General features: G+C 43.8%; 1 pseudogene across 1 annotated transcript in view; it reads left to right on the top strand.

Annotated features, from left to right (window-relative positions):
* Window positions 1-27,129, top strand: part of LOC144762385 (ataxin-10-like) — a 463,805-nt pseudogene that overhangs the window by 257,397 nt on the left and 179,279 nt on the right. Inside the window, exon 4 of the transcript XR_013596083.1 lies at window positions 15,403-15,499. The product of XR_013596083.1 is annotated as an ataxin-10-like (transcript). The remainder of the gene's footprint in view (window positions 1-15,402; window positions 15,500-27,129) is intronic.

The following is a 27,129-nucleotide window of genomic DNA, read 5'->3' as shown; positions in this document are numbered from 1 at the left end:
GTCCATATCTTATTCGATAGAACTACCCTCAGGATAATAGCCGGGGGCCAATCGCATGAGTCTCTCAAAAGTACATGCAGACATCGAATAATGAGAGCATTAGAAGAAGATCCTACAGTGTCATCCACGGGATGTCTTCATTTAGCCCACCCTTATCACAGTTGAGCTTGTACACCCATTTCTGCTCGATTTTGAAAAGGTACCTTGAAATGTCCGTGATGTGAGTTGGAATATTTGGTTGTTCTAACACAGTCCACTCAAACTCCGTTGGTCCATGCCCAACTTGGATAAAGTGATTCGTCAGTCTAGTTGCTTGCTTTTTGCACCTTATAGTGCTCTTGTGTTCTGAGATTCTTGTTCTGATCTTCCGGGTGGTCATCCCGACGTACCTGAGTGCGCACGGGCAGGTGATGAGATAGATCAGATTGCTGCTGTTGCAATTGGTGAACCTCTTTTGTTCCCATGGACGATTCGTACCTATATCAACAAAGGTGGTCTTTTTGGTCTGTGGACATGCTGCACAGTTGCCACACGGATGGTGCCCCGTCACGGGTGGCATGTTCCATATCGTCCCCACGTGATGGACTTCCTTAGGAGGAGGTCTGGTGTGAACCAGCTTGTCTCTCAGACTCGTAGCTCTTTTAAAAGCAAATAGTGGTTGCGGTAGGGAGTCTGCACCGGTGTTCAAAATCTTCCAGTGTTTTCGGACTATACGCTGAATGGCGTTGGATCTAGTGCTGAACGTGTTCACGAATGTGAGCCTGTCATTCTTGGTCTTTGGAACAGGTGGTTCTAGTAATGCTTCCCGGTTGTTGTTCGCTGCTCTCTTCATTGAGCGCCTAATCAATTTCTTCGGGTAACTTCGTGCAGCAAGTTTTGATGCCAAATCGTCAGAGTGCTTGATCGAGTCTTCTTTGATGGTACAGTTCCGCTGCACTCGCAAAAACTGTCCATACGGGAGATTATCGCGTAACGATTTGGGATGACAGCTGGTATATTGCAGCAAAGAATTGCGAGCCATAGGCTTTCTGTATAGCTCAGATTTCAGGCCCTGTGGTGTAGCCGTAATCAACAGGTCTAGGAAGGCCAATGAGTGTTGGCTGTTCTCCAATGTGAACCGTAGATATATATTCTGCTCATTGAGCCAACTGTGGAAATCGTGGAGAGAGCATTCGTCACCACGCCAAATCACCAGTATATCATCGATATACCTCTTCCATGAGCATATCGATCCCAGAAAAGGATTCTCATTGGTTAGCACACGGTCCTGTTCATGGGTGTTATTGATTCCCACGGTAGTTCCCCCAGCAGACATTCAATGGCCTCTAATGGCCTAACGAAACATTAGAGGCCATTGAATGTCTGCTGGGGGAACTACCGTGGGAATCAATAACACCCATCCCACTAGTGATGAATCTGGCTACGATAGCCATGAAGGAGAACTTTTTTGAATTCGAGGGTCAGTTCTACCTGCAGACGTCTGGGACAAGTATGGGCAGCGTTTTTGCCCCGTCCCTGGCGAATCTGTACATGCACAAGTTTGAACAGGACCGTGTGCTAACCAATGAGAATCCTTTTCTGGGATCGATATGCTCATGGAAGAGGTATATCGATGATATACTGGTGATTTGGCGTGGTGATGAATGCTCTCTCAACGATTTCCACAGTTGGCTCAATGAGCAGAATATATATCTACGGTTCACATTGGAGAACAGCCAACACTCATTGGCCTTCCTAGACCTGTTGATTACGGCTACACCACAGGGCCTGAAATCTGAGCTATACAGAAAGCCTATGGCTCGCAATTCTTTGCTGCAATATACCAGCTGTCATCCCAAATCGTTACGCGATAATCTCCCGTATGGACAGTTTTTGCGAGTGCAGCGGAACTGTACCATCAAAGAAGACTCGATCAAGCACTCTGACGATTTGGCATCAAAACTTGCTGCACGAAGTTACCCGAAGAAATTGATTAGGCGCTCAATGAAGAGAGCAGCGAACAACAACCGGGAAGCATTACTAGAACCACCTGTTCCAAAGACCAAGAATGACAGGCTCACATTCGTGAACACGTTCAGCACTAGATCCAACGCCATTCAGCGTATAGTCCGAAAACACTGGAAGATTTTGAACACCGGTGCAGACTCCCTACCGCAACCACTATTTGCTTTTAAAAGAGCTACGAGTCTGAGAGACAAGCTAGTTCACACCAGACCTCCTCCTAAGGAAGTCCATCACGTGGGGACGATATGGAACATGCCACCCGTGACGGGGCACCATCCGTGTGGCAACTGTGCAGCATGTCCACAGACCAAAAAGACCACCTTTGTTGATATAGGTACGAATCGTCCATGGGAACAAAAGAGGTTCACCAATTGCAACAGCAGCAATCTGATCTATCTCATCACCTGCCCGTGCGCACTCAGGTACGTCGGGATGACCACCCGGAAGATCAGAACAAGAATCTCAGAACACAAGAGCACTATAAGGTGCAAAAAGCAAGCAACTAGACTGACGAATCACTTTATCCAAGTTGGGCATGGACCAACGGAGTTTGAGTGGACTGTGTTAGAACAACCAAATATTCCAACTCACATCACGGACATTTCAAGGTACCTTTTCAAAATCGAGCAGAAATGGGAGTACAAGCTCAACTGTGATAAGGGTGGGCTAAATGAAGACATCCCGTGGATGACACTGTAGGATCTTCTTCTAATGCTCTCATTATTCGATGTCTGCATGTACTTTTGAGAGACTCATGCGATTGGCCCCCGGCTATTATCCTGAGGGTAGTTCTATCGAATAAGATATGGACCGTTCATTTCCACAACAGCTATTCAGGTCACACAACCGGGTAGTTATCTGCCTTGTAAATATGCTCAGAAACTGGCGATGTCTGTACCATCAACATACTCACTATTCATTTATTAGAGTTTATACCGGTTTAAAGCATCCTTAAATATGAGCCCGATGGCCCTATGATAGTGTTTCAAGACTTGACACTTAAAGATTAGATATCTATTCACCGCGGGTGATCTGACATTTTGGGTCACCGCGCAGTATTTGACAGGTCCATTAATAGCGGTAGATTAACTAAACGCGACCGTGTGACGCGTGCTATACTACATTTCCCAGAGGCTTTTGTAGTTTAGACCTGACACGCGTCAGAGGACGCTTGCTTAGCGTGAGCGGGACTTCATTTCCCGGCATGACTTGCAGCATTTGTAGTTCTATGAGCCGCCCAATCGCGCTGGCTCAGAAATCAATAAGGAAGTGAACGTCGCTCCTTGCTGCACCTCCCCAAACAGCCCGGCTGACTGTCTGAAGTACCGACGGACAGGTGAGGCGGCAGGAGGGGCTTTACTTAATACTGTTACTCATTAACTCTTTACTCGCTATGAGGTGCGCGATAGACCCTTCGTGTGGAAATGGTTGGTCTGCGCTTTCTTGACACAGCGCGTCTGATCCGGTGAAAACATATTGTATGTAACTGTCTGTGTCAATGACTAGAGACGTTCAATGCTTGAAGACGCTTAGTGTTTTTCGGCAATATCACCACCTTTTGTTATATAAGCACTACGTGGTGTTAATTTCTTGAATGCCCCAGGCTTTTACATGTGCCAGAATTGAGATTACTGATAAGACGATTAACCTCTATGGGTTTGCTCCTAAAGGTAATAACGTTAGACACGTGATGGCAATTTATCCCGAATGCTTAAAGTATGCTTAAAAATATGCTTAAAATATGCTGGAAAATATGCCTTATTTACGAACAATGATAAGACAACTGACCCCTACTGGGTGCTGTCTGGCATCCTTTAGGTGGTGACTCTGCGTTTGCCAGGCACTGTCTTTTTACACTGACTTTTGTATATATTTCTCTGCACTTTAGAGCGGTGCTTCATTTTCCTGAGCTGTTTGCCAGGTGAGGTGAGGCCTTTTCCCTTAAAAATTAAGGTGAGACTTGGATTACGCTGACAAGGTTATACACACTAGGGTCATTTGACCCAGATGCAGTATTAGAATAATTTGTATAATAATGTTTTGTATAGCATGAACTAACGTAAGTGCTATGATTGTTTGTGTTTTCATTACATGTGGATTCGCTGGCTTTTGGCATAAACGGACACTCACAGGAGAAATATGGAAGTGTACAGGTGACACTTTTTTCATTCACAAATGTCCTGTTTTTCACATTCACTAATTTAGCAGTAGCAATTAAGTTTATGGGTCCTGAGGAAGCGGATGGTATAAAGATTGACCAGTAACCGCAGAAACATGTCGACCAGATAGCCCAGTCAGAAGGTATTTGCTTGAACCACCTGACTTCTTTGCACTATTGTTTTTAACTTTGGAGGTGCATGACTCCAGAATAAAGTAATAATTGTATGCACCATCCAATTTTACACTTATAATTTTTATCACACTCATTTTTTGTGCACTGCTCACAGTTACGAATAAACTCAATCTACCAGACATCCACCCATCACTCTGTATCCCCAATATACATCTATGGAGATAGAGTGGTGGTGAAACTACTGTGGAGTAGACCAAATGATGTACTGGGTGCCCAAAATTGCGTAACTGATGGACATTTTTCACAGTGGTTAACTGTCCAGTCTGTCTTCTATCGTTTCAGTAGTAGCAGACACATAGCCAGCAACACGTAGCATGTTTTGAGCTCACTTTTTAGACCCACAGTTATTTGTTGTTCCTGAATTCCTGGAATTTGCCAAGCCTACCCCTCCAATAATTTTGGCGAGTCTGAGCTTAGATAAAATCCTCGCTTTTATATCTTTGTTTACTTATCATTCAGGGGTCTATTGTAGAACACATTCTAATGTCTTTCCCTCTTACATTTTCTGTTTAAAGTATTTACTGATAAGGGTAAATACATAAAGCTTGGGCAGTAAATACTAGTCATTGCTGTTAATGTCACAATGTTGCCATTAAAGGATCTGATTGAAACCCAGAGTTCTTATTTTCTTCAAGCATGATTTGAATAACTTTGTATTATGTGGCAGGCCAAAGTTAAAAGCAATATGGAATACATATAGTTAAAAATAATTAACAAATATATACCAATAATATGACTGCATTGAAAAACAAAAGTTACCAACTTTACTGAAATGTTTACAAGTGCTTCATGTATTATTTCTGCAAACCGAGACAAAGCCTCTGTTACATTAAAAAAAAATTCCAGTGAATTCAATATTTAAGTAACCACATTAAGTTGCAGGATTCTAAAGCAAAAATCTCAACCTTTCTTGTCAGATGAATCTTGTTTTTTAAACCTGGTTCTTGTTATTTTGCTTTTCCCGTTATAGACAGGACTACAAGTTCAAGAATGCAATGCATTAGCTACTCATAGCTGAAATGGTAAAATGCGAGGTCACTGTGTAAAGTCTAAGTGATAATTTCATGTGCATATGTTGAGCATGGAAAACTTTTCCTTAATTGTTTTCTCAAAGTAAGTTTGTCTTTTCATACTGATAGCTCCTATAGCAGGAAGGTACAGCAGCATTGGTTATTTTAGTTTCCAAAATAAAATCCTTTCCTCGTGTATAACAAGGGAGTCATTAATACCATGGAAGTATCTAACGGGCTGCGAGGAAGGGGACCAAGTACATGATTTTATTGGGCAGGTAATGATAGTGGCAGGCGGCCATAAGGGAGTAATTGCTAAAAAGGGAGTCATGATATTGTGAGAGGGCCAAAGGAAGTCAATTTGTATTGCTAGGTTCAATTTCTGACACAATTAGGGTTAGTTACCCCCAAAGGGTCCTTGAACATGCATCAAGGGGAAATTCCTGCTACGTGTGCATAAACACTATCTGTTTGGGCCAAAGACAACATTTTCACTAAGTTGTCAGTCAGAGTGTCACAAGTGAGACTTGAAAATGTCATACATAAGCTGCTGCAAACAATGAAATGTCACTCATAAACTGACTTAAGCTTGGTAGCCCTGTTTTACATAGTTAAGTGTGGGCATGGTGCCCCGTGCATATGTAATAAACTAAGGGGAGGAGTTCTGTACGGAGATGATATATATTTTAATCCAAGGAGATGCCAAGGAGGTGACAGCATCTCTTACACTGAATATGAACCCTTCGACAAGTAATTTAAATTTTTTGCCAAGTCCATTGGAATTTTGCTGTATGGAAGGACCAAATTATGTTACAGCATATTACCAATCCCTGCTTTGGACATTACATACATCTGCATTATGTTCTCTATGCATTTTATTATATGCGATGTTTAAAATACCACTAGCCAGACTATCATTGGCGTCCCTAGAAGTGAACATCAGGGGTTGGGGGATCACACATTTAATCAGATAAGCTGGTGCTACACCTGGGCACTCCGAATAAGGCTTTAAGTTGAAAGGGGAACTGCCAGTCTCATAGAATGGGAGTTCTGTGAATTTATGATAGATTGATTTGCTCTGCCAAACTAGAAATAGCTTCCTTAATCTACACCACTAGATTGAATTTGCATCTGCACATCCCTTACAAACCTACTCCCCTATTTAGGGGTCAATGAGGGGAACATTCACTCAGCCCCTAAAGTTACATTTTGATAAATTAAATAATATTATTATAATAAAAAGTATGAACACAGCTTGGTTTTTAGTGTTCATGTATGTAGAGCATGCTCATCCCACAAGGATAACTTTTTTTTCTCTTTGAAACTAAACGTATCATGAAAACTGTTGGTGAAGTCATGTGAATGCAGGCGGCAAAGGTGAAGTTCTTCTACAGGGCTGTTGGCGAATGCGAGGGATTGACCCCTAGGGGCCCCCCATCCCCATTCCTTGCAGGGGGGCCTCTCTCTACTTTTATAAATGAAGCCTCCATTGCTGTCTTAAAGTTACATTGGAATCTTGGTATTTGGTCCTCTGAATGCACTATTTTCGCAATTGTCCTCCTTTTTTTGTTTAGTTTTACAGAAATCTTATCAATGAAATTTCATATATTTCAGGTGAAATAGTCTATTTCCCTACTGCACATGAGGGTATTATATTTAACTTCACCATAATACATTTCCTGCAGACTCACAAAATGGAATGCATTATTGGCTTTACAACGTGGTATCCTGCATGGGCTTCGACTCCTCCCAAGCAGGTAGTCTTCAATAATGAGATGTCATGCTTTATGGGACCAGGGTTTGATAGTGACTGGATTCGTTTTAATAATGTTCAACATTAAAATATGATATTGTAACACTGAGATTGTGTCGAATATACAGGTTTCATTTATATATAGAAGTATACTTGTAGTCTCTCTCGGCTTTGTGAGTTCTGTTATTTATAGATCAATAGGCGGCCATGTCAGAAAAAGGATTACCTTTATTTGCTGAGTGCAGTGCCTCTATACCCGGAAAACAGAGAGCTCAAGTTACCCTTTTCAATGCAGGCACAACTCATCCAATCCATCGTTTTTAGGTCTCGCCCTGCGGCGCATCGCGAAGCGATGTCGCAGTGAGACCTATAGCCGTCCGCTTGCTTACAACGAGGCAAGAGGAGACAAGAGATGGGCACGCGCAGCTTGCCATAATCGGATCAGGTCGCGCGCGCGTTCACCATCTCCTGTCTCCCTTGCAAGCCTACAACACACACAGGCACACCTCCCCCTGCTTTCGCACATGCACACATACACACACAGAGACACACACACACAAGCGCACCTACACGCATGCACACACACGAGCGCACACATACAGAGACACAAACCACACCTCCCCCCTCCCCGCCGCCGCCCCCACACACACACGCACACATACAGAGAGACACACCCCCTCCGTACAACTAACCCCACTCACGGCATCGGCGCCACTCCGGACTCTGCAGCCTCCGTGGGGCTGTCCCTCGGGCATGGGAGCCCCGCGTCACCACTGCTCCTCTCTGGGCCAGCCACTCCGTGGGCGCGGGCTTCAGAAGACGGAAGTCCCGCCCCACAACAGGTTTCGGTTTCGCTCACAGCTTTCTTCAATGCTTGTTTATTACTTGTCTTTGAGCCCTCTGCCCAGGTCAGCTGTTTCCAGTGCGGGGACAAGGAGTGCAAGTTCATGTTTTCCCTGAATAAGGGATTTATCAGATTTCTAGCCACAGACGTCTCGTGAGGGCTTCCGCGCTGATAACGGAACGCCTTCCTGTCAGGATGAAATATGGATTCCGATCCCGGCCTTCTCTGCTTGGCGCGCCTCCTCCCTCTGTTCAGACGGTGCACGCAGCCGAATCCCGGGGACCCCAGGCCGTGCCTTCGAATCACTCGTTGACAAAGAGCGCCCCTCTACCCCCTCCTCACCGGCACTCCTCACGTGTCGGCCCGAGGACAGGCGCGAGTGTGGGAGAATATTACTGCAAGCGTGTCCCTGGTAAAAGATGTGGGGGGATTTCTTGAGGTTGTACATTTTTTTACACATGACAACCAGACTTACACAAATAGCTTTGCAAATGGGGCCCTATGTGTGCAACACCCGTCCTACATAGTAGGAGAAGGGGTTACATTCAAACTAGGAAGAGACAGCAGACCCCTTCTGTTAAAAAGCCATAGAGCAATATTCTGATTATAATGTCATCCCATGTTTTTATGTAAGTCTGACTCGGTGGCGTGACGCAAAATGAGCCCCCCCCTTTGCAAAATGTGATGTGGGGCACCCCATATCTTTCAGATATTTCTTTGCCTTGGGCTGGGGGGGAGGAAAGGTCCTTGAAAGATTGTGGGGACCTTGAGGATTGGGGCCCCCTTGCCCTGCAGGGGTCTGTGTTAAACTCCTTGTCTGACTTAAAGGCACAAACGGCCTTCCGTCCCAGCCTACTCCCCACCCCTGGCCTCCTACTCACCTTTTCCTTCTGAAATATGGTCCTCGCCCTTTCCTGCTCTCACCTGTGCACCAACATAAGTGCACCCTCATGCGAAGCTTAAATCATCCTCGTCCCACAGGACTTCCACTCTTACCTCATGGCTCATCCATCTTTTCCTTCTGCTCTCCTTTCCACTCCTGTCATTCCAGTTCACTTAGCATTCCATCCCCTTCCACCCGTCTCCCAAACTCTTTCTAAAGCTGTAAAGTCACTACTCCGCATGCTGCATCCAGTGAACCTGTCACTCCACTCTCTCCTCTCCTCCAGTGTTTAACCCACTCCCCACTAAACAGCATCTCCTTGAAAACAAGGTAAATGAACAAGAACATCCATGACATATTATAATACAGACCTGACTTGCTTCTCATTACAAAAGCACAGCTACTGTAAACATAGCTCAGCGATGATGCAGCACCATACCCACTCAAAGGTGCAACAGCTGTAAACCACTGATCAGAAATCGTCCAAGAAGGTCGGAGGAGGATTAGCCATTGACTTAAAAAAAATCTCTACCCGTGGCTCAAGTCCCAAAAAAAGAAGTGGCGCCCTCATCTCATCTCATCAAAAAGTGTTTGCGGATGCTTCCTGGGAAAACAAGCATTTGCAATGCAATAGGTCGTGTTTTTTTTCTTATGACATCGTGTTTGCACTTTTCTTAAAGCACACATTTTTTCATAGGCATTTTTCCACAAAGTAACTTAAATAGCAGCTGATTTGAGAGCAGCGAAATAATTTACCACAGCCTGGTCAATGAAAACAGATTAAAAAAAAGAATCCAACTCAAGAGTCTTTTCTATTTAACGTCTAAAGTATTGATTTTTAGTCTATCAATAGTCACACCCATAGTATAAATTGAACAGCACTGTCCTGGAGGACTTTTTTATACACTATAGACGTGCTTCACACATACAACGACACATACAATCACACACATAACCACACACACAACCACACCGTCAGTGCACGCTTTCACTGGGCACAAACACCACCAGCCATCACTGCACGCTTTCACCGGGCATAAACACCACCAGCCGTCAGAGCACGCTTCCACCAGGCACACACCACCAGATGTCAGTGCACGCTTTCATCAGACACACACAGACCACCAGCCAGCAGTGCACGCTTCCACCAGGCACACACCACCAGACGTCAGTGCACGCTTTCATCAGACACACACACACCACCAGACGTCAGTGCACACTTTCACCAGGCATACACACCACCACCATCCTTCAGTGCATGCTTTCACCAGGCATACACACCACCACCATCCGTCAGTGCATGCTTTCACCAGACACATACACCACCAGCCGTCAGTGTACGCTTCCACCAGGCACACACACCAGCAGCCGGCAGTGCACACTTCCACCAGGCACGCACACCACCAGCCATCATTGCACAATTTCAGCAGGCACACACACCACCAGCCATCAGTGCACACATCAATTGTTAACGCATCCACAATTAACTATTGTAGCAATCGCAGTATGGCACACTTTACTTTTATACAATAAACACAACAGAGCAGACCAGGTCAGGGGATGGTGTATAACTATACTTATCTCTGTGAAACAAAAGGATGCACGTGTATAAATACTGTTGAGAAACATATGCTAGAAACAGACCCATCAGCTTAGCTTTTACGCTGGAGTTCACGTCATGTGGGGAATTGTTTTTTGATCATTCAACACCAGGGTCAGACCATATAGTGTCTGCACAGGAGAGAATGTAAGACTATCCTATGGCGCTGTGTAGGTCGACCTACACAGCGCCATAGGATAGTCTTACTATCAGGCGTGTTTTTAACTTTGACACACAGCCTCTCATTTGAACTCTTGTGCTGAGTCTATGTAGTCAATTTTATCCCTCACTTCCTCTTGGGCACTGCACTTTGTTAACGATTATTTCACTGTGAGTCACATGGCTAGAGCACTGACATTCACTCCTGTGCAGACACTATATGGTCTGACCCTGGTGTTGAATGATCAAAAAACAATTCCCCACATGACGTGAACTCCAGCGTAAAAGCTAAGCTGATGGGTCTGTTTCTAGCATATGTTTCTCAACAGTATTTATACACGTGCATCCTTTTGTTTCACAGAGATAAGTATAGTTATACACCATCCCCTGACCTGGTCTGCTCTGTTGTGTTTATTGTATGAAATAGGGGAGTGAGTAGACAGGTCTCAAAATATTCCCCTTGACCCTCCACACACTGTTTTGTTACACTTTACTTTTAAACATATTCAACTAAAGCGCAGCATGCCACCATTGCTGCAAAAATAAACACACATTATTTTAGCCTACAGTTTATAGATTTTTGTTGCAATTGGTGTTGCAATAATTAGCAATGCCAATAGCTCAAACTTAATTAATGCGAGACCTATTACATTGCAAATGCTTGTTGTTGTTGTTGCGTTTTTGGAAATTGTAGTCCTGTATATCCCATTAGAATGCCAGGACGACAAGTTCCAGAATGTGTGGAACAGCTACTCACACATGAACCTGCTAATTTGAGAGATCTGTCTTAATTACTTTTTCACTTTGCCCTGTCTTCCTCCTATCTCATGCAGCTCTTTGCTACTAATAGGCCTTTTGATGTTGTATGTCTTTGTATCTCACAACATTCAACAGCAAGTATTAGTAGCTCCTGTAATCCGTACTGAATATACAGCAGCCTGTTTAATATTGACTTTTAGCCTTTACAGCAAATAATTAATTTTCCTACAATAACTGAGCCATTTTGGCTTTGCCAAGGCTTGATTCCTATATCACCGTATACAGTGAAGGATGCAAGGCTCTGTAACAGCAGACTGGCTTCAGTTCAGGTTATACAATCTCCATTGTAGGTGATGGTTTATATTCTAGTGTAATATTTATTTTCTTTAAGACATCTGATAGGTAGCTCAAGGTCACTGTGGAGTTACTTTTAAAATATCCATATCCCACATATTTACAACTTAAAGCACACTCAGATATGTTGATTTGCCCAGAATCCCATCGTTTTTGGTTTCCTACCAAAACCAGCATTTGTTTCAGGTTCCAAGATCAGCTACTTAAACACTGGACCGCATCTCCTGGGCGGCTTTCACCCCTTTACAGCAGAGCATTTCAGGCTAGAATGATGTCAAAATTAAAGTAATTCATGATTTTGAAATATTTCATTTTCTTTTGTAATATTAATCAATCTATTTGTAGAGATGCGAATTTGTCGAGTGTGGAATGATGCTTGTAAGGATACTATGCAACTTTTTTTACTTGCAGTGACAAATACATTTTATTGTCGTGCCATGTGCTGGGACTGCCTTCTATGCCATTTAAAAAAAAACGTTGTTAGTATTCAAGTATGCCATATGTTACAAGCAGGATTCTGCTTCAAAAGAAAGAGCATGGACATGAATGCTGCCCTGTTTTCAATATGTGAAACAGAATAATTCGTCCTCAAGTTGAACTCACCAGTAGCAGCAGTAGTGGATGGGCTGAATGTTGAATGCCTGTGTTCTGGATGGCCCTATCATTTAAGGGAGGGCGATCTGAAATAAACATGCATTGTACCCTACCATACCATAACATACCAGACTGTGATCGGGGCTAAGGCAATTTAAGAGGACTGGCTGGAAGTAAGAGTGTGACACACTGGAGGTAGGGGTAATAAAGAGGGTAGGGCCCACCTGGTGCCACTTTTGATGATGCTTCTGTGCTGTGGGTGCTAAGCATGGGGCATAGTGAGGGCCTCATTTAGGTCACAATGCCCATGAAGACACTCATGCCTGCCATAGCACAGCTCAGGCGTTCATTGGGGAGGGGTCTCTATGAATCACTGCAAGAGATCTGAGATTGTGAATGGTGGACATGGAGTTTGCTGGGGATATTCTTTGGTGTTGTTATTTTCTATTCAGGCTGCCTCTCTTTGCTCTTGTCTTCGGCGGTTTAGGGTGTCTTTAAAAACCTTCTATACCTATACTTAAGTAATGCTTCAGTAATCACAGCCCCATTACCCCCCCCCCCTGTCAAAAAGTGCTGTATAAAACCCAGATACAACCACTAGTGCATGCCTGCCAAACCTATCGCCCTGCTGCTTTTCTTATGTTTGGGTTATTCCTCTGGCATGACATGAGCTTGTATGCAAGAAGGTGGCATACTAGGCAGGTTTTTGGAACAATTCTATGGGTATCTATGGTTTTGCCCTGGTTAGCTACCAACTGGCTCCATGTCTTGAAATCGGTGATTCATCTGGGAATTTTGTTGCAGTGTAATAAAAAATACGTTGCCCATTTATTGGCAATTAATGGTAAACACAATTTTGGACTTCTCTTTTGTATATTTCCTCACACCACTTACACAAGCCTGCATCGATGCGCTTTCTCCTTTAGTCCAGTTTCAGTTTGTGTTTGCACGGTCAATTAAAACCATTACAAATCTATTTAATAAAATAATTATTCACAAAGCAGCTATCATAACCTGGTCCTCTTTAAAAGGTGGTCCAGCGTAAAAAGAGGCAGCGTTTCCGAGAGCAGACGAATATCGGTAGAGCAGAGCATCCGTATTATACGGAGACTTGGACCCTAATTATACACGGGGCCAGTGCAGAACATTACGCCATATCTAGAGGCTACTTTCAGTAAGAAAAGGATGTTGCCGAGCTTATATGCCTACAAGACATAACAAAGATATGCCGCTAGTCTCAGGCTGACTTTTAACCTGAAGTTTGAACAATTGTTTTAACTGCTATAGCTGTCTGGTTCTCTGAAGTGCCCGATCGGGGGGGGGTCTTCTATCAAAATTATAAGATTGGAAAATATATATATCCTTCCCCTACCAAAACAGAAGGGACAAGCAATATCACATAAGACTCTCCATAGTGAGGGCTTTAACCACCATATATCAAAAGGTCACTGCATGAAAACTGTCTACATATGAAAGAGTACACAATAATACAAGTCTTGAAAAAGATGGAGTAATAAATTCAAACCATCGAAACGCGTCCACGCTTCAACTTCAGTTACACTATCCTGTCACTCAAATACTGGTGAAAAGAGGCCTAAGTTTAGAAAGCTCATTCCCAGTATTACAATTATATGCTATGACGGAAGTGTATATTGTTAAGACCAAGCCTTTATGTCTAACTGTTTAACATTGTACTTAGGTAGCTTTCATGCGCTGGGATTGTGTAAAATGTTTTTTTAAATATGTATATCCTTCCTAATGTCAACAATTAAGTGGTATATGTTTTATTAAATGTATGAAATCATGTGCTTTTTTTTATTATAATACTTTGTATACAAACAAATAATAAATATATATGAAGATGGTTTTTTAACTATTTTGTTGGTTTTCCCCTTACATATGGTTTTCATGGTGGGAAGTATGAGTATGCAAGATACTTGAATGGTGGAGGTGTGAAAATTATGGTTCAGTCCGAATAGGATTTACCTCAAGGGATCCTTTCTTATTTCACTCCAACGTAAAAAGAAGCATTGCTCCTGTAACAAAAAGTTCTCGATTAACCAATGTTCTTTTGTAACAGATGTATCCACCCAGCATCACCTTAGTTGGAAAGAATATGTACCTATGTCTTCCATCCAGGTCACAAGGACCACCTTGAGCCAGCCCCGACTATTTGGCTTAGATCATTTTGGTTCATTTGAATCCTAGTTTATTATCCCATATTAAATATGGGGCTACAAGTCTAAACATGGAGAATGGCGTTGGCTAGACTGTGGCTGACCGAGACACTCGTGACATGGAGCCAGTTGGAAGTTATGCTCTGATGGGCAGTATTCAAGAGCAGGAGCCCATGTAGGTCTTTAGACCACTTCCTGTTATGCAGAATTATCCAGGCGTACATGTCTACAACATGCTCAGCAAGAATAGCTTGACGTTTTTACATCTTTCTGTGGATTAAGTGTTTGGTTTACTCATGACCATGGCAGAAATTGGGAATACTTTCTGGAGGCTGCTGATGGGACTGGTGGTTCTGACTTGGATACTATAATGTGAAGTTGGCCTCTCCAGCTCAACAGGAAGTGTGCTACCAACTGGAAACTCATTTTTCAGACATTGTTTGTTTTAGAAATAGAACAGGTTGAACGGGTAGTAAAGACTAACACGTTTGACTTTTCTGTTTCAAGTTTCTATGTCGATTTGCAAAAACATTTCCATCATCGTGGTCATTACACCACAAACTGGTTCCGTCCATCTGTTAATTAATGATGTATTCTTCTGATGCGTGCATACATTTATGAAACATTATTTTCCAGCAAGGATTTATTGAAGTACCTTTCTGGGTTAATAGTCGAGGTAATGATGGGGGTCCAAGGATATTAAAGAGGTTAAATCAATAAGCACAGAGAACAACGTGATTCAAAATTGTAGAGAAATATGTAGATTATTGCTGGTTGAAGGCCGACTTTGATGATTCCAGGGTTCCCCTCCACGGTTCAGCCAAAACAAACAATTTAAGTGTACCTAAAATGTTTTCGCTCTGTCTGTTGATACGAATTTGCAATCATATTTTTATTTCTCATTTGTTTCAGCCATTCGCTGTGGCCTCCAGTTTCTTGGAAACATTGCATCAGGAAATGGGGCTTCCCAAAATAGCATTTGGAAGTGTGCTTTTCCAGATCTTTTCTTGTAAGTGTTGACATGCACCTTTTCTAACATGTCGTTTATATTGACTTTTTACATATGGTATTTTCAGCGCTGCTAGGACTACAATCCTTTGTGGCATGTGGGCTGTTTAATGTGGAGTCAGTGGTTCTTGTCCAATAGGGTGTGACTTGATAGTTTTTACTGCCTTGGCGCTTTATGTAATGAAATGACCCTACGTGGCCCTAAAACACCAGGCATGGCAATGTACTTCAGCGCTTTGACTTTTATTTATTCAGTTTTAAGCATCGGTATCAGAACTGCTACACGTAGAGTATTCTTAACATAGTAGTGGTATGTGGGGCGAGTTGATATTTCTCTATGTGGTTATCAGGGAGTTTGTGGCCCAGCATGGTGATGGAAAATAAAAAACTCTGTTCATCTTGTATGGGTTTAAACTGTATTCAAAGTGGACTGAGCGTTGAGATTCCAGGCAATCAGACAATATTTTCTGTGCAGCGAATAAGATTGAGTGAGCGATGGTCGTAGATGAAGTGAGATAACGTGGAAAATGTATGTTGTACAGAATATCCACATTCCTTAAAAAAACAAGAAATCTCATTTATTCGCAATGTGATGGATAAAGAAAATACAAAATGATGGGTGTAATGGTTGTCATAGCACTTTCGCACGATGAAGTAGCCCTAATCAGTTGTTAAATACACTTCGTGTCCAAATTGTATGATATACCGGCTATCTTATCACATTCTCAAATCATATTAGATGATTTCATAGGAAGACACTCAATTTCTACAAAATGGAACTGTGGGGATGTAATTGTCTCCTGCGTGTCTCTGGAGAGTGTGTGCCCCTGATCTGTTTGAGACTGCTAGGAAAGTCACAGCATGTGTTTCAAGGGTTCAGGTTCTAACTTTGTAAAAGTAAAAACACAACATATTAAGTCTAACGTGTTTACTGCAAAATAGCCAGCAAGCAATCAGAAATAATACAAGGCAATTGTAATTTCAATACAGCAGAGCTTCACCCCAAATTAGTTGGAGTATATAATGCTAACATCCATATGATTTATACATATTTCATACATATTCCCCAATGCAAGTGAATAGGAGCACAACCAGGTTATAAATCAAGAACTTAAAGATGACTGCTACTGAGCAGGTGCCAGAATCGTCTCGTGGGAAGGAATGTGAGACATTCTTGACAATATATAACAAGTAACACTAACAGGAGCTGATTCCGCTACTTTCTCGAAACATTGCTTCATTGTGCCAACCTCAAAGTGAGACTACATTTTACTAACAAAGTTCAGTAAATGTGCAGTTGTACAACATGATGCTATATGGCTGCAGCACATTTACAATGTATATAAATGCACAGGAATACTAAGATTTCAGTGGTCTTTAGCTGCTTAACCTCAGCGGCAATTCCGCAGCGGTTTAGCGGAGTGGGCGGGGCCGCATCGGGCAACGGAGGTAGTGCTCGCAGCGGCCGTTGGCCAACGAATGCAGCAATAGGGTTTAAGTTGGTATATGACAACATAGCAAGGCACATAAGAGCACTGATGTTTTCACAGTTCACATATATGTTTCAAAGCACATATCTGGGCTAAATCCACTTTCTCAGCATCAGTGAACGAAACAGGCATGAATGTTCCTTAAGGACCTCCCATGTCAAGGTAAGAGACTTCCGAGCAGGGAATGGAGAGGGTTACAGATACAAATATGACATCAACCATTACAGTTCTTCTAAAGCTCGGCAAAAAACCCAAACTATAAAGTTCCTATCACCTCAATGCACACCTTAATAATGACATGCACATCTTTACCAGGATTTGGTCACTAGATTACACCAGGTTTGGCAGACACTGTTTTTTCTGCTCCAGTCAGAGATTATGCTCAAACAACAAACATGTGACAATACACGTTTGGCAGTAAACCTCATTCAGTTGGTGAAGATCCAAAATATGACAATGGTCCTCTCACTTGACACGGAGAAGGCCTTTGATGGGGTAGACTGATGCTTCGTCTCTGAAGTTCTGGTCAGAGCATCTCTAGGTCTGACCATGACACTCAATTTCTTAACCAATTTTAGACAGCAAGGACCCGCATCAGGATTAATGACAAAGTATCACAGTGAATCCCTCTTAATAAGGGCACAAGGCAGAGGTGCCCCTTGTCCCCTCTTGTCTTTGCCCTCATGATAGTACCATTAATACAAAATGGAAACGATAACCAGTTAATCAAGGGCTTTATAACTACATTCTGGACATGTAATCTTTGGGGATTACATCTAATGTTTCCTAACAGATCCAGTTACCTCAGTACCAACACTGGTCGCGGAGGAAGGATTTCTTCTGAAATGTCTGGATTAAAGGTTAATGTCTGTAAATCATTGGGGATGGGCTTTGCTGACCTGACTCGCATCACACTCCCCTAGCTAATAAGGGATGGCTTCCAGTTCATTGAAGGCCTGCTACCATATCTTGGTGTCCAGATACCCAACAAATGCTCCGCTCTATACCTGAGCGATGTTTCACTAATGTTGGACATGCTCTTTAAATACCTATACATATGGGGCAAGCTGGATTTGTCCTGGTTCTGCCATATCAACATTTTCATGAGGAATTTTCTCTCCATCTTCTGTTTTTGGTACAGACTCTCCCCCTAAAGGTTTCCAAAAATATACTCAAAGATATTCAATCTTGTCTTCTCTAGCTTGTGTGGGAAAGCAGTAAATTCAGGGTCACAAGGTCAGAAGCTGTTTGATTCCTTAGAGAGCGATTTACCTGAGGAGGAACTTGCGACTGCTATTGGCGACATTAGATCAGGCAAAGCTATGGGCCCTAATGGCCTTCCAATAGAACTTTTTAAGCTGGTGTCCTCCAAGATAACACCTGCTCGTCATGCTATGTATTCAGAGAGTTACCATGCTGGGTCTCTACCGCAGGATTTAATGTTGGCTTCCATTGCGGTCATACATAAACCGGGTAAATCGGCGACAAGTTGTGAGTTGTACTGACCCATCTCATTGTTAAATGCTGAGAAATATTGGCTAAGGCATTGGCCAATCGGCTAATAGCTGTTATATGCAAGCTTGTTCACCCTGATCAGTCAAGCTTTATGCCCAGTCTTAATACTGCCCTCAACCTCCGGAGACTCCATGACGTGATGGGGAGAATTAATACCATTTTAGAAGATACAGCACTGCTATCACTCGATGCAAAAATGGCATTTGACACCATTGAGTGGCCCTATTTATTTGCCTTTCTCGAACGTCTTGGGTTTGGTCCTCACTTTATGCAGTGGGTTAAACTACTGTATACGGGTCCTACAGCGCAGGTGGTAGTTATCCAGCACACCTCTCGCAGCATCCTCCTAGAAAGGGAGACAAGGCAGGGCTGCCCCCTATCACCTCTCATATTTGCTTTGCTACTGAAGCCATTAGCGACCCGATGATTAGAGGAATGAAGTGGACAGACCAGTACGAGATTAGAATTTCCTTCTATTCTGACGATGTCCTGTTATACATGGCAGCTCCTTCTGCCTCGATCCATAGAATATTGAACATCTTTGCAATATTTAGCATCCACACCGGCTACACCAACAATCGGACGAAATCTGTCTTGTTCATGCCGCAGGGTCCAGTGCCGCGGATGCCCAAAGGCACCAGTATCACGGGTGCTACTGAGGGCTTTCGCTATCTTGGCATCTATATCACTCCGCACCCGGCCTGCTTTTATGATGCTAATCTTCAGCCTCCCTTGGTCAGGCTTCGGAAAGATGTACTTCACTGGCGCTGTTTAAGATGCTGGCGTTCCCTCGATTTCTATACATCCTGCAGAACACACCCCACTGAGTCCCGGACGCCTACTTTACCAGCGTGGAGTGTGAGGTTCGATCCCTCTTATGGGAAGGGAAAAGCCCACATATAGTGACCCACAAATTGACCAGAGGGTGGTACGGTGGGGGGATTGCGTTACCCTATCTGAAGCAATATTACTGGGCATCCCAGATGGCGGTGGTCAACCAGTGGGTCTTCACCCCACTGTCTGAACTGGCATATCACACGGATAGATGGGTGATGGCTAAGGGGGACACCGGCGTGCACTTTATACTAACCCCCAAAAGACAACATCTCACCAGCCCCATAGCACACACAGTGGCAATTTGGCAGAGTGCGATAAAGAAATAGGGTTGGCATAAGAAACTAACACTGCTCACCCCCCTGTGGGTATATTGAGTAGGTGCCCGGGTTTTGACAAGTGGGATTTAATTGGCACCTCCTCAGTAGGGGACCTTTGGAAATGGAATGCAGTGATCTCATTTGCTGACCTTCAAAAAGGATATCAGTTGGCTGAATCCGAAACATTTTGCTATCTCCAAATCAGACATGCACTCACCACTGCTGCTGACGGTGGTGAGACCCTACATGGGGCCTCCCCGCTGGGAGACAGGCTTCTGACGGACCCCCCAACAAAAAAAGCGATCTCACTTACCTATTGCAAACTAATAAACAACAAGCCCGACCCATTGGTGCGTCTCCGACAGTTGTGGGAAACTGACCTGGGATACTTTGAAGATGACGATTGGCAGGAAGCCCTTACCTCTAGGTAGGTTGCCATCCCCATGTGACTACGTCTCATCCAACTTAAAATTCTGCATAGGATCTACCTCTCAGGACACATTTTAGTCAGGATGAGCAGCCAGTCGGATCCTAGCTGCCTTAGAGGGTGTGCAGACGAGGGTACCTTCTTCCATACAACCTGGGAGTGTCCAAAACTTCAGCCTTATGTGTATGTGTGTGAGTGTATGTGTGTTATGCTTGCAAGTTTGCTGCTGGTCTGACATACTTGAGGTTATTCTTGCCTTACAGACAAGGGTGCTAATGGCATAAGGATAGATGGGTAGTGTTACCTATGACAAACTACGGGCCCTGACATGCTTATATGAGGACACCATCAGTGGCTGTGGGGACTCGAATTGTCTAACTGAGAAAGCTGCAAACCCAGTCATACCCAGCAACAGGTACACAGAACACGTGCCACCACACCTGGCTGAACGCCCTGACATGATGCACATAATTCCTAGCATATGGGGTAGATCCATAGTAAAATGTTGGAAATGTGATTTGCGGTAACTCGTCATAAGATTTCCTGTACTCATTTTAAATGGGGTGTCAATGGCCAAATGCTGACCCTTGTATACCAGAAGGGAATTTTTAGAGGTACCCATGACTTTGGCTGAGGCATCCATGGCAAAGTTTCTGGCACTGTCATATTGAATGTAGCATAAGGGGCTCACTCATGAAACAAGCATTGAAAATGCAATAGGTCTCGCAATAGAATAGTTAGAAATTTTTCGTTTTGCAAATGGAAGAGTGGTGTTGCGTGGATGAGTGGCGTTGCGTGGATGAGTGGCGTTGCGTGGATGAGTGGCGTGTGTGAGTGGCGTGTGTGAGTGGCGTTGTGTGTGTGAGTGGCGTTGCGTGTGTGAGTGGCGTTGCGTGTGTGAGTGGCGTTGCGTGTGTGAGTGGCGTTGCGCGTGTGAGTGGCGTTGCGCGTGTGAGTGGCGTTGCGCGTGTGAGTGGCGTTGCGCGTGTGAGTGGCGTTGCGCATGTGAGTGGCGTAGCGTGTGTGAGTGGCGTAGCGTGGATGAGTAGAGTAAAGACCGATGCCAATAAACTGAGGAAGATACTGGCAGGCATATCAGCACAGGGGCAGAGAGTGACCGTCAGTCAGCGGTGGACCACAAACAGAAAGCAACAGGAACCGAGTGCCTGACAAATACACACCGATAGCTGCAGCGAAGTGGAAGCAGTGGAAACTGACAGCTGCTTAGATAACCCCCACGAGGCTGAAAGGCACAGGGGCGCAGGCGGGCAGAGGCCAATCGACGGCGAGAGAAAAAAGATAGACGAAAAAAAAAAACAAGCAGTAAAGGTTTGCGGATAGGTGCGAACCTAATACGTCAGAGAGAGAAGGAGAAAGGCAGAGCTGGTACTAGAAAGGAAAAAAAATAGTCAGAAAGAAAGATAGAGGCTGGGGAAGACAAATGGAAAGAGAGATGCGATGTCAGAGAGGTTGGGGCTCAGATTTGCATGCAGCCCCTGGAGAAGCCCGCTTGTGGGGACTGGGAGGAAGGGTGATGAGACGCAGGCCCTGCAGTGAATAATTATGGGAGGAGAGATGCTGGCCTGAGGCAGAGCGCACGCTGGGGGAAGGAGGCTGGGCTGCCTTTGATGTGGTAGAGGGAGGGGGTGGGCTGCCTGGTTAGTGCGTGTGTCAGATGGAGAGTGAGAGCAATGAAGTTTGAAAGGGATGGTATCACTGAGTTCTGTAAGCACGACAAACATGCACACCCACATCCGACATGAGTTGCTTTCCATATCATTAACTTGACATGAGCTGTAGACGCAATAGCAAGAACGTCAATGTTATGACTGTTAATATTGTAGCTATTATACATTCATACTTCCGTTCTAAATTGCTATACATTTCTGCCTGATGGTGGGAGCTGGTAGCACGCGCAAGCCAAGCGGCGGCTTTCAGGTTTCATCCTTGTTAAAAAAAATTGCCTTGCCTGGGGCTATTTGTCAGGGAAGCCTCTGCAAGAGCATCGCCTGCATTACTGATGCACACATATACAAGTGTGCCATGGAGGCCCGAGGCTAAGTGATCTGGCTGTCGGGATTTGCCGGGATGCCAGTCCAGTCTATGAAGCGTTTCCAGGAACCACGAGAGAGGAGGGAGATTCTGGAAGCTGAGGGCAAGCAGCAGAGAGCAGTCACCAGGAAGAGGCGTGAGGTGGGCCGAGGGGAGCATGGAGTGGAGGGGGTGAGAATACTGGGTAAGTTGAGGGCGAGAGAGGAGGAGCATGGGTCAACGGAGAGGAGTGAATGCGGGAGTCGGCTTGATAGAGGGCAGAAGGGGACTGAAGAGGATGCGGAGTAAGGGGCGGAGCGGGGAGAGCGAGAGCGGCATGTGGGTGTGAAGAAGCCGGGCGTGAAGAAGCCGGGCCTTTGAAGTGAAGCTAAGCTTCACTTCAAAGGTGTCGGAGGAATGCGGGCGGCTGTGCACGCGCTTTTAAGCTCAATGCACATGCGCATTGAGCTTAAAAGTCACGGGCACTGCAAGGAATCGCCACGATTCCTTGCTTGTTAGTTAAAGCGTGGTTAGGCCGCAATAGGCTCGCAAGCTCGATGCGCATGCGCATCGACAGGCGAGACCTAAAAAGTATGACTGTGGTATAGTAGAAGTAATTGCCGATTTAAGACATTTAAAAAAAACGAGACCTACTCCTAGGAAAGGCCAGTCTTCCTTGGTGCACCATGAAAGTTCTGGAATATTTTATGAATGCCCTATAAGGGTCTCGGCGATTTAGAAATTTGATCCCAAAAATCTCAAAACATTCTCCGGGGAGAAGTCTATTCTCCATTAAGTCATCTACAAGAAATCTGTTAAATTGTTTTTGCTTGCTGGAATTAGTCGGAAGTACCACGCCTCACCACTTACATAGTTCTTTTTCCTCATATATATGAGGTTAGCTCTGACCCCATTTCTGGAAATGTTTGTTATGCTCCATTATTGGGAGCAGGACTGGCTTTAGGGTGGTGCAACTGGTGCAGCCGCACCTGGGGTTAACTTTGGTGGAGGGGCGCTGTGTTTAAAAATAACATTTAGTTCAAAAGCACATGAACTTCCTTGTGCATCAGGCAGTTTTCAGACAACAATAAAAATGTCATTATGACTCTGGTGATTAATGTTCCTACTAGTAAATTCGGGACTTTTTCTAGTGGCAGTTTTGGCTCATCGTAAAGTAGCATGGAGGGTTAATAGGCCTGCTACAAAGAACGTATACCATGCCGATCACAGAACTGTGCGTGAATGAACTATGAGTAGCACTATAAGGAAATGAACGTCAGAGAGAGGCTACAGAGAGATTAGGTGCATTGTTGAAGAGGAGACGAAGGTTATTGGGGAGGATGGTGCCAAAAAACGTTCGTAACTGCCACCACCACAGCTCGAGCTGGCCCTGGTGGGAGTCTTAGTACAACCCCCCCCCCCAACCTCCCACCCCCCACTTGCTATGGCTGCCTCCACGTCATAGGCCTAAGTCTTAACATTCACCCCCAGTCAGGGGCGTAGCTAGAGCTTCTGGCGCCCGGGGCTATCCCTCCGATTGCCGCCCCTGGCTGATAGCGGGAGGGGGAGGGGTACGGGAGAGGGCTGCAGAAAAATAGGACGTATTTGCTCCGGAGCCCCCAATGAAGTCAACCATGTAGCTTGGCTTTGTCGCGCCAAAAACCTCTAGCTTGTTATTGATATATAGAAGTTAATTTCACACAAGGACTAGTGACTTAGAGAAATTGCACACTGCTTTTGTGTACTGACATTCTTGGCATGCTTTACATCCTAACGTTAGACATACTACATTATTCCATCCCATTATCATGTATTTTTAACCTTATTCCTCATCACCACATTCAGTACCTTCCAGCCTGGGTTGTGACCCCCTAGCTATGTGCATGCCCACCCATTTCTGGAACTTTCCAGACGTTTTAAGATCTTCTTATAGTTTCTTGTTGTTCAAATGGGTGTAATTTATAATATTTATATGTTTCCCTCCTCTTCATTGCTTGATTTTGCTCACGCGGAAGTATCACTCATAGTTGTTGGAGTCTGGCCCTAACGCTACATCCTCTCAATGGGACACCATGTTCGGGTCTCTGCTTTTTATGTCTCAAGTTATTGAATGCTGGGAGTCGCAGTCGTGATTCACTTCAATTGAGCCTACAGGACTACAGTACAAAATGGCAAAGATTTCTAAAAGGAAAGCTCAGGACTGGAACGAGATGTTTCTGGTGGCACGTGCTCCTCTGATAAACCACAGACCTCTCAGGTTCTCCATTTCCGAGCTTGAGTAGCTCATCCCATCCATATGTTTTCATTGTACTCAGGGGTTTCCAGTTCTGTTCATCCCATCATAAACCCAACGCTACAAGTTCCAGAATGGAAAGGAAAAAAACATTCACTGAGGGAGCTCCTCACGCTTGAATCTGGAAAACTCGAGAGAAACCTAAATCTACAACAGTGCAAGGAATCGTTTTCCAGCAGCTGCCCTCCCAACCCCCTCACATACACACTACTCTGACAGGCATTATAGATCAAGACACTTAAAGAGAGGAAGACGTTAAATCAATTGTTAAGTGACCTCAAAGCAGGCTAAACTGCCTGCGATTGGCATGCTGTTTGCAGTAGAAATACAAAAAAAATGAGTTCAAACAAAATATAGGTTTTAAATATGAAAAGAGGCCCAATGACTTCCTCTTGTCCAACTCCACATATCCCCCACTATTCCTTTTCAGTGCAAATAATATTCTAACATGTCCACGCTCAAATTACTTTCATATTTCATTACACCAAATCAATTAATCATTGTGTTTAAGTTCCAGAGTAGCGCGCTACTCACGAAAAGCGCTTTGACGCCTCTTCAGAGGAAGTAAGCGCTATATAAATGCAATTACAATACAATACGTGCCATTAAGCAAATTGAGAATAGGCAACCTGGAAATCATCGATATTATTCAAATCTGGCCGAGCCAGTGGCGTAACAAAGGCCCCTGCAACACCAACAAACACAAATGTTTTTCAATAAAGCTGGATCAAACCGGCTGCACGTCATTTGGGATATGTTCATTACCACCACAAAGCATTTATTTTATTGTACATAAACTCACTCTTGTCAACCGTGCCTCGTTGCTTGAATGCACGTTCCGCCCTCTGCCGCCGTGCCCTCCCTGACATCATCAAGCCGGCCTCGATAATCATACACCACACACAGCCCACCCATCGACGAGTCAGGGCAAAGCAACCTTCCTCCTCTGACACGGGTGGAAGTGCATTATAGGGTTTGTGCAGTCTAATAGTTGCAGAAAGTCACTTAAAAAAAATGTTAAGGACAGAGCACACCCCTTAACTGGTTCTAGGAACAAACCTAAAGAACACTCAAACCATGACACAAAACACGATATGACACGCAGTAAATGAAAAAAAGACCTTTTGATGGATACGTGACAAATGGAACAACACTAGGAAAGCTTGTTGCTGGGGACCTACGAGGACGGTGAATGTGAGAAATGAACATAAAACTCTGAGACACAACTCGAAGGGTACAGGTTACAGGAGTACATATGAGAAGGAAAGAAACTATATCTGGTGAGGTACAAACATTAAGAAATAAAATGAAAACATTTTTGTAAGAGATGCTGAGAGAGGGGCACAAAGGGCAACCGAAGTTAGTAGGCTATATACCCATATTCAATGGACCTACTGAGTCTGTCTTGGTGCACTAAATAAATCCAACAACATAAGGCAATGGATACAGTGTCTTTTAAACAGAACGTTGCATCAATTACCTAGGTATCCGAGTAAAAAGGAAGCGTACACGTACATCCTTTATGGTTCAAACAGTAACATGTGTTGCTTGCGTTACTCCCTTGAGAGCAACGTCTCCCCAGAGCACTCGCAAAATATTTCAATAAAGTATTACCACTTGTTTTCGAAGTTCATTGTCTTTTTATTCACATTTTTATTTTTTCTGAACATTCAATCTTTTATTTCATGGTATTGATGACCCATGTGGCCCAATGCATTTCGGGCTTAGCCCTTCCTCAGGGGCCTTATGATTCCTGTAAAAGTAAATAAGTACAGTTTCAATTCACTGTCCCTTCTATTTATGCTCATGACAAAACATAAACATGGTCTTTAACTCACACTTTTCATAAATATGTCTATAAACAGAGATCACGTGTTCAAATATACATAAATGCCCTGTATTTCACCATGTAACCACATGAAACGATAAATTGTGTTCAAAGATTTCATGACAATACAATAAACACTAAACTGTAAAGGTGTTCGAATTCTTGTTCTACATACTGTTCTTAGTAAACAATATCAGATGTTAAATAAAAAAGTGCTGACCTTATCTGCCGGGTTCGGTGCGTTACGTAATCAATTGGCGTGCGTGTAAACGAGTCTGTACAAGAAAACATAATGTCAACGGCTTGTAACATATGTTCCAAGCATACTCTGCTCAAATGAGTCTGTGTGGCCCGAAAATCGGGACTTACCATAAAGTAGATGGATGGCGCGTTCGATACTCCTCGTTTGCCGGCATTTCATAATCCCAGAAGTCCCGCGGGTTAAAAGGACGTACTGGGGTCACGTGTGTCTTACAGACGGTTGGCGCAATACGATAGGCGGTAATCTTCCGGTGTGTGTGTCAGAAGTTCTGATTGGGCATGTTGAATCACATGCGTAAACAGCGTGCAAACAATGCAGCTGAAGAAATACTATGGAGGGTGTGTAACGATTGTTGACAAGTGCGTTTAGTGACGAACGTGAATCTTAAAAAAGTGTATTGTTGTCTATTGTATTGACAGTTAATTGTGAGACATTTACATGATGTTTTCTAATACAGAGGTTATAATGCATTTTGATATGAAGCAGATGTTAATAAATATGCTTAACATAGGGAATGTGTTTCTTATAGATGACAATTAAATTCCAATCGTTCATTGAGCCCTCTCGGGGCTGTGGAAAATAATCTGTTAATCCAATATAATTCTCTTCTTAAGAGATGCTGTTCATTGTC

Source organism: Lissotriton helveticus, chromosome 1_1, assembly GCF_964261635.1.
Source record: "Lissotriton helveticus chromosome 1_1, aLisHel1.1, whole genome shotgun sequence".
In the NCBI taxonomy this organism is placed as follows: domain Eukaryota; kingdom Metazoa; phylum Chordata; class Amphibia; order Caudata; family Salamandridae; genus Lissotriton; species Lissotriton helveticus.
The sequence above is the reverse complement of the archived record's forward strand: the minus strand, read 5'-3'. Positions and strand labels throughout refer to the sequence as shown.